This window comes from Vollenhovia emeryi, unplaced genomic scaffold (genome assembly GCF_000949405.1).
Source record: "Vollenhovia emeryi isolate VEMERY1.0 unplaced genomic scaffold, V.emery_V1.0 DF939144.1, whole genome shotgun sequence".
Lineage (NCBI taxonomy): Eukaryota > Metazoa > Arthropoda > Insecta > Hymenoptera > Formicidae > Vollenhovia > Vollenhovia emeryi.
This window is the reverse complement of record NW_011967222.1, coordinates 1,132,895-1,141,483: the sequence shown is the minus strand read 5'-3', so window position 1 is coordinate 1,141,483 and position 8,589 is coordinate 1,132,895. Positions and strand designations below refer to the sequence as shown.

Below are 8,589 nucleotides of genomic sequence, written 5' to 3'. Positions count from 1 at the left end.
ATGATGGCGGTCTATTATTTATACATAAATGGAAGCCCGCCCGCGCTCTGTCCGCGTCCGCGTCCGCGCTATTTTCACTTCGTTACAGGAGTGAAATCCTTTTTGCACACGATGCCCGCGCGCGCGCGCGCGGAATCGCCCGCAAAGAATCGCGATGCAGACTCGATAAATTCTGCACGTATACGTATTTATGAATGCGAATGTGCAAATGCGCTCGTTGGCGCAACATAATTTTACATAGAAACTCGCGAATCTTTTTAAAAAGCGCACGAAAGCATATGCGATTTAAAAATATTATTTTTTTTTCTCTTCGACGTCGCAACGATACTCGCCGAATAAATTTCGGCAGGCGTTCGTGGCGTTGAAAGTTGGCCTCTCAAGAATTACAAAAATTGAATATGAAATGGTTTTCGACTAATGTTAACGTACCGGTCAAATTTATATCACCTTTCGACTTTTTGAGCGCAACTAGTTTTAAGGGGTCGTTCCACTTTAACTAATGCTTATCTTTAACAATTTTGTTCACAGTAAATACACCATACAATGAAATAAATCCCAAAAAGATTTATTTCATTGCACGGTGTATACTGTGAAAAAAATTGTTAAAGATAAGCATAGTTTTTGGGCCATTAAAGTGGAATGACCCTTTAAAGTGCACGAATAAACGACTTCAAAAATCGTGCTGCGTTCCGTCAAATTGCATTACCCTTCGCGCAGAAGATGCACCTGTTGTCAGGTGTTCTACTATAGAATTTTGAGCACACTCGACGCACTTCGACGAAAGTTATGCTCAGAAAGCTTAGAGGCGATACAATTTTGGCCGGTACTGCAATTTTCTAGAAAATAGATTTATTCAAACGCATGCACGCAGAACGCTGCCGTTCGTTATTAAGTCGTTACATTATTCAAGGTGTTTTATCGAAACGCGCGACAGCCAGTTAACTCAGTTCGATCCTAAGTCGATTATTATTCTAGCACCGTCGCGAGATACAGCGACGTGGCGATTTGCAGATGAGTTATGCAAATTTGACTTTTCTCAGATCGCGGCAGAATATTCCGCTAGTGACAACGTTATCGCTTGAATTATCTCGTCGCCTGCAGAGCCGATGATACCCCAAAGGCGGGCGCGGAAAATTTCCTGAAAAGTCGTCCCGATCTGCTATCGTACGTCATACGATATGCACTGATCGCCCCGCCTAATCACTTACATCGTAACCGACTAACGGCAATCTGCCCGATCATCGGCCGTATATTACACACCTGTCGCGTGCAAACGATCATCGACGAATCAAATTCTAGCCGCGGCCGCGCCGCGTGTCATCCTCGCTCGCTCCGAATTTACATATGCGTATCTTCTTATTTTACGGAGGATCGAATAACTGTTATCCATCTGCGTCCCGCTAATCTTATCACTCTGATTGCAGCGAACAAATCGCTGCTTGAAACCGTGGTGAAGCTTCCTACTTGTTTACATTACCAGCCTTATCATGTCATAAGCTCGACCTGATGAGATCGCGAAGCGTGATGTTTAAATCACTGTAGGGCTCTCGGTTTTCCATACAGTTTTCGTTCTGACGCTACGTACCGCAGTGAGAAATTATTCGTCGATTCGATATCGTTTCGACATCGATCGACGAGTCATTTTTCGCTGGGGCTTTGTTTCGGAAACGCACATTATTGTCCTTATCATGTCATAAGCTCGACGTGATGAGATCGCGAAACGTGATGTTTAAGTCACTGAACGGTTCTCGGTTTTCTATAAAGTTTTCGTTCTGACGCTACGTACTCCAGTGAGAAATGATTTGTCGAAACGACGTCGATTCGACTTTTTTAAATGTACGAAAAATAGAGATTAAACATTCCACGAACATAAATATATAATAATCTTCTTCAGTATTACCGAATTTTCTACCAATTGTAAGAAGGAATCGTTCATATTTAATTTCTCGTAATCAATCTCATGTGAAATGTACTTACGTTTCGTGGCATGATTGACCAAACCTGGTGGGATGATCGAGACTCCGTGGCACTTTGTATAACACTTCACTATTAATCACACGCGATAGGAAAGGAAACACGAAAAGTATACGATTGCACAAAGTTACTACTTGCACTCGGTATTCCATGTAAATTTATTCAATGACACGATTTTTAATCAACAGAAATCGCCGCTGTATCAATTTAAACTATCGATGAGTAAATGTTACAATATAATTAAGCGCGGATAAGATTAATTGATATTTAATTCTTCAATTATCGTCCGTACTTATAGCAGTAAAGTAATTTCACTCTCTGTAACCGAGCATCAATGGCAAATCGCGAGGATTCAGTGATCACGCGGTGATATCGATCGCTAATTGTTCGCAGAGAGCGATCGCGGTTCCGTACTCGTCGCGCACACGTGAATGATCTTTCGCGTACGGCGTGACTGCCGTGACGTGTCGTTTTGCCGAGCGCCGAAGGTCGAACGCGAATTCCAAGAAATGACGTAGCGTCGTAAACACCTCGGTCGAAAACAAAAAGCCTATTTTTGTTTTTGTACCCATTCATTCGGCGCGGCACAGTCGAGCGAGGCGAACGTTCCGTGTGTTTCCGCGTCGCACCTCGTATCATTTTCTACGAGAATTTTGATCATCTCCTACGTAACGCGATCGTGTCCCACGAGAATTACAATATTAGCATTTATCAATCGCGTGTGAGTAATTGTCGCGATCCGTAATCATATCGTTGATTTTTGCGGTGATTTATCGAGACAAATGTCACGCGTAATTATAATACATTGATCGCTTGCCAAGAAATAATAATCTCTCTAACATTTGTACGTAAAAATTGCGCGATTAACACAAAGTTTCCATTTTCGTCGCGTTCGGGAGTGCCGTTTAAGCAATCGAACTAAAGACTTTTCGAAGCCCATGTGAAAACTAAGTATTCTTTAAATGTCCGTTCCTGTCGATGGCCACACTTCAGAGATTCGGCAGTTTTTGAGGCTCGCAATAAGATGTCTGTGCATACAGATGTGTGTCTCAACTTACTCGTCGACTCGAAGTGGGGGCAAATTTGACGGAACAGAATACCCTCACACGGGTTTTTTAAACGGGAGTGTAAAATCGCGCGAACGATCATTGTGTTTTCGCGAGTGTGCCAGAGGACAATCCGAGTGGAGGAGGCGGCCCAGGAATGGCATCTGGCGCCGGCGGAGCAACTTTATGGTTAATATTTTTCATTTAGTGTAAAAACAATCTTTTTCCAGTTCCTTATTGAGTAGTTTTATTTCAGAATTATATAATTTCGAAATAGTAATTAGAGAATAAGAAATAATTGAAAATTTTATAAGTCTATTCATGTGAAGATCTTTTGCGAAAAATCTTTTGCGAATTAATCGTTTAAATATTTAACCAAATAAAACGTTTAATACGCATAAGAATTATTTATATTTTATAATATTAACTTTCATCAACACTGCTTTAATGAATTGTACATTTGTATGTTACAGAATGAACGAGGCTAACTCCGCTGCTGCGCATCGGGTGGTAAGTCGGAAATTTTTTTATTCAGGCAACGAATCTACATTTTGTAGATCGTAGATCCGTTGCCTTACAATGGATAGAGTACAACATAATTTCATATTTATTTTTGCGTATTTCATTTATCGAAAGGGAGTGATCGCGATTGTCACTGTGGAGGGTTGGTTGCCCCATTGTAGCACATCACATAGTTTGACGCAAAATATGACGAATATTATTGATGTATTCGTCGAGCTAATCTCTTGTAGTCTATCCATTTTTTATTAACAAATTTATACATAAAGTAAAACAATATGACGTGAGATTCTACTTTGTCGAGAACGCTGAAACTTTATATTATTTTGGTACATTATTTGAGATTATTGATTAACTATAATATTCAATTGTCGGTCTATCTATCGTACGGAAAGTTGCTTTTATCTGGATCTCACGTCATTTATTCTGTATACTTTCAAGATGCGTCTCGCATGAATATATGCATAGTTGCACGCATCTTCATAGCTTCGCGGTCGGTCTTCGCGATCGGTTTTTCAGAAAATTTTCAAGAAGTTATTAATTATTTAATTTTATCTATATAAAAAATTTTAATTTTTCGCGAAATGCAATTAAAATATAATAAATATAACACGAAGTAAATTGTTTTTTCTATATACATATATACTTGAATTTCGAATTTGGAGATTGAGTCACGAAGAGACAGTTATTATCTATTTTTGAATAAATAACGAAGGCAAAAATATATTTGATTAGTTTTATGAAGCAAATTTTTTAAATTAATTTTCTTCTTCAATTAACTTCTCGTGGTCGTGCATTTCGATACGATCGACGCTCGCATATAGTTCGAACCGTACGAAATATCTGTCGGTGACTATAATTAACCGACTATGAAAGGAGTTTTCCTCCTTCTTGATCTCTGGTCAAAATGACCAGTCTGTATGGCCAGAAGCGACGAAAGGTAGGTCCAATCTGGCCCGACGATGCGATAAGTGGTCAATATTGGCCACTCCGATGGAGTATGTGATGTGCGAAATAAATTGATTTGTTCTTATTTATCAAAATTCGGGTGGGTTATATTCATATCTTCTTTACATCTCGTATATATAACAAATTGCTGCTTGAGACCGTGGTGAAGCTGCCTACTTGTTTACATTACCAGCCTTATCGTGTCATAAGCTCGACCTGATGAGATCGCGAAGCGTGATGTTTAAATCACTGAAGGGTTCTCGGTTTTCCATATAGTTTTCGTTCTGACGCTACATCCCGCAGTGAGAAATGATTCGTCGATTCGATATCGGTTCGACATCGATCGACAAGTCATTTCTCGCTGTGACTTTGCTTCGCGATACGTAGAAACGCACATTATTGTCCTTATCATGTGATAAGCTCGACGTGATGAGATCGCGAAACGTGATGTTTAAATCACTGAATGGTTCTCGGTTTTCCATACAGTTTTCGTTCTGACGCTATGTGCTTCGCTTCGCGATACGGAGGAACGCACATTACCACGCGTCCCTTCTTCTTCCGGCAAGCGCGCGCATTCTGAACATATTCCTCCTACTAAATCTATTTCTTCAACAATTATGTCGTCCACTTCCATTTCTTGATCGCGATAGACGAGCCGGGTGGGGATACGAAAAGGAATGGTCGCCTTTCGGGCAGGGCCCCCGCTCGTGGCGTTTAAGAACCGAACGAAGGCGGGTTAGCAGACGGAGACCTCTCCGAAAGAGGGACAGGGAGGTATGTAAAAGGACAAAACGGAAACAAGGATGGGACACACGAACCGGCGAAGGACTGCCAAATGAGACCCGCGGGACGGACGGGAATGAAAACCGGAGTGCTGGGAGCCAGACAATGACAGGCGCATCGTGTCGCGGCAGGAACGATGTACAATTGGGGAGGAACGACATGGAGTGAGACAGAGGACTGACGAGAGAGTGCCGAGAGAGGTCCGGAGGTGAGCTGAAACGAAAGAGAAGCCGGTACGTTTCCTCGGCAGGGAGCCCGGCCAATCGGAGCGCGGTGGGCGCCGCGGGTAGGAGGAGACAGTTCCGCGCCGACAGGCGATGTAATCACCCGCGGCCGTGTCCGCCGCTGCTCTCTGGCCCCTCCGGGGGTCTCTTCTCTCTCCCTCCGTGTCGTGTCGTGCCGCGCCGCGGTAAAGCCCTCGCCTCTTTCTCCGCGCCCATCGACCTGGCCGCCAGGCCCCCTCCGCGCGACGACGGCGGCGGCGGCGGTCACCGGCCGGGTCCGTCGGGTCGCGAACTTGGCGACCGAGAGAGTACCTATCGGCTGCGTCCGCTCGTGTTCGGACCGCCGCCAGCCACGCGACAAACAAGCTTGTCGGCCGCTTCAGCTTCCACCGCTGGCGTCCGTCGTGCGTCCGCCGGGTTGCTCTGCGACTAGGCGGGTATGACGACCTGTGACGCGTGCCTTCGAGGCCCGCAGAGTAACACCTGTCCCGACGCTGATGGGGATATTTCCACGCTCTGTCGTCGTCCGATATCGTGCCAGGGCGGGTCAAACGCTTTATTCGGATTCCGATTGATTAGACGACAATGTATACAAGCTTCCTGCAGTCCAATTTCATTTAATATTATTGGAGAACGACGAAATGCAAGAAATTAACAACGCTCACAAATTTATCTGCAGACATGCTCATAGATGGATGTTTTATGTCCATGGGCGCGGTGGATAATACATGGCTGAATATAAAATCACGTCAAAGGTACCAGTCGAGGGTACGTTTGGCAAGGAAACGAACCGTACTCGTCTCTAACGGCGATACGCTTATGCCGTTCGTATAAGAAGGCGAGCACATCCCTCGAAGGTGATTTCATGAAGACATAAAACCTAAGACATGCATTTATGTCGCATCGTACGCGCCTAGCACTCGCTCGAGTCCACTATAAATGCAGCCCGAGGCGAGAAGGTCTCTCTCTCTCGAGTGTTTGGGTAAAGCATTAAATTGAGAGACCGGTTGAGTATCCACTAAGAGCTTAACAACGTCTTTATATTCCACGATATTTTATGCGAGTTGGTAGCCCACTACCATTCACGATGATGCTTGAGACGATGCGTTGATAAATATTGTGACGGAGTTTATCATAAAATTATGAGTATCGTTTATCCCCCTCGTTTCCCTCGAACGTCAGAAAAGTAGAGTCAGGACTTGATCTTTGTAACGCTTGACTTGATGTTTATGTGCCGTAGTTATGGAACGTAATAAAATAGAAAACGCACGTGCGTCGCTCAGTAACGTGACGCGAGAATTTAATAAAAATACTTCACGTGGGTGACTTCAACTTAATTCCCTACTGAGCAATTTTGAATTGGAAATCGAATGCGACGGTAGCGGAGCCGATGATCGGTATACAGGGTGTCCCAGGAGGAAAGGTCATACCTGGGAGATGATAGTATCGGTTATTTCAAGCGAAAATGTTCATATGAATATATGTTCCATTCCCCATTGTTTCCGAGATAGAGCTATTTGAATGTGCAGTTGCAAAATTACTGACAAGAAAGAAATACTACGTACTGTTTCTAATATTTATTGTTCAAGTGCCGTCTCGATGACTGTCGATGTAAATTCGTGAAAAATGTGACTATCTGACGGATTCGAAACCATGTGAACCAACTCCTAATTTAGACACCGCATTTAAAAATTCTATAAAGCTGGCTCTCTCTCGGGACGAATAAAACTCTCGCTGCGATTCGCGTGCGCACGTCGCGCCGCGTATGCATAATACATCGAGGTTCATATCAATAATAATGTTTCTCGTGGTGCGTTTTGCGCGCTGTAATAAATTCCCCGTTGAAACGAGCGTGACGAATAAAAATAAAAAAGCCACTAGTGGGGCGGTAGGAAGCGGAACAGACAGAAAAGACATTACCTACCCTTACGTCCGGCAGTCGGAAGAAAGTTGCACCTGCTGCTGGCTGGTGAATTTGCCGACCTACGATTGCATCGCGCCGTACGCTCGGCCGTCCAGGAATTGTTTTTCCAAGCGATATGCATCTACGCGTATATATGCTTGATCGATGAGAATCCATTTTCGAAACACCTTTGACGGGCGAAAGTGGCACATCGTTATCGGCCATCGCTCCACGCTATCGCTTTATCATCCGACAGCTCCTCCTGCGGTTTCTAATGTCTCGAGAAATATCTCGATGTTATTTATACGCAACGTTCCGTTTAATAATGAGATAATACGTAATATTCAAATAAAAATCGACTTTTCGTACACCACATTTGGTATATTTGGATCAGACATTTAAATTACACGCAGACATTTAAATGCACACAGACAGGCAGGAATGCCTAGACATTTCTATACTGTGTTCTATAATTATAGAAACGTCCGGACATTTCTACCCGTCTGCTTATGTATAAAAGAGCGTTCTTTGTTTTCCCGAGATTTAGTTTTTACTAGACATGTGCGAATCAAGAATTTTTGATGCCACATCGAATCGAATCATTGAAATATTTTTAATTAACATTATTATAATTATTATTGCAGAATGAATTTTAACACTAGATAATAACAGAATACTCTAATGTGGAAAAATAATATTGATTGCGTAATATAAATTCGTTGTGAAAAGATAAAAAACATATTTAATATAAAACTAATAAAGTGTACTTTATTTCATGCCACAAAAACTGAAATAATTAAACGAAAAATCACAGATAAATTATTAAAATATTGTAATACAGTATCCAACAGCATCGTACCATCTTATTACGTACAGAGTAATTCAGATGAAATAATCGAATTCAACGGTGAGAATCAATCACATTTTACTACACGGAGAGAATTCTCTTTTGAAATTTATCTTTATATATTTATTACGATTATTGTAATCGTGGGACAACGCGGCATTCGAACAATTTTATGAGAATTTTTGGAAATTTTACCATACATTCCACTAGTAATTATACTTACTTATTGTTAGTATACATTTTATTAGTAAAATGCATGGTAAAGTTTTGCCGTGTTGTCCCACGATCGCATGATTTTCAGGATAAATTTTCAGACAAACTTCTCTCCGTGTACTAAGCCGCTCA

General features: G+C 42.3%; 1 pseudogene; it reads right to left on the bottom strand.

The window, feature by feature from the left end:
• Positions 1-5,842: 5,842 nt before the first annotated feature.
• LOC105566498 lies at positions 5,843-8,376 on the bottom strand (annotated as a pseudogene).
• Between the last annotated feature and the right edge of the window lie 213 nt (positions 8,377-8,589).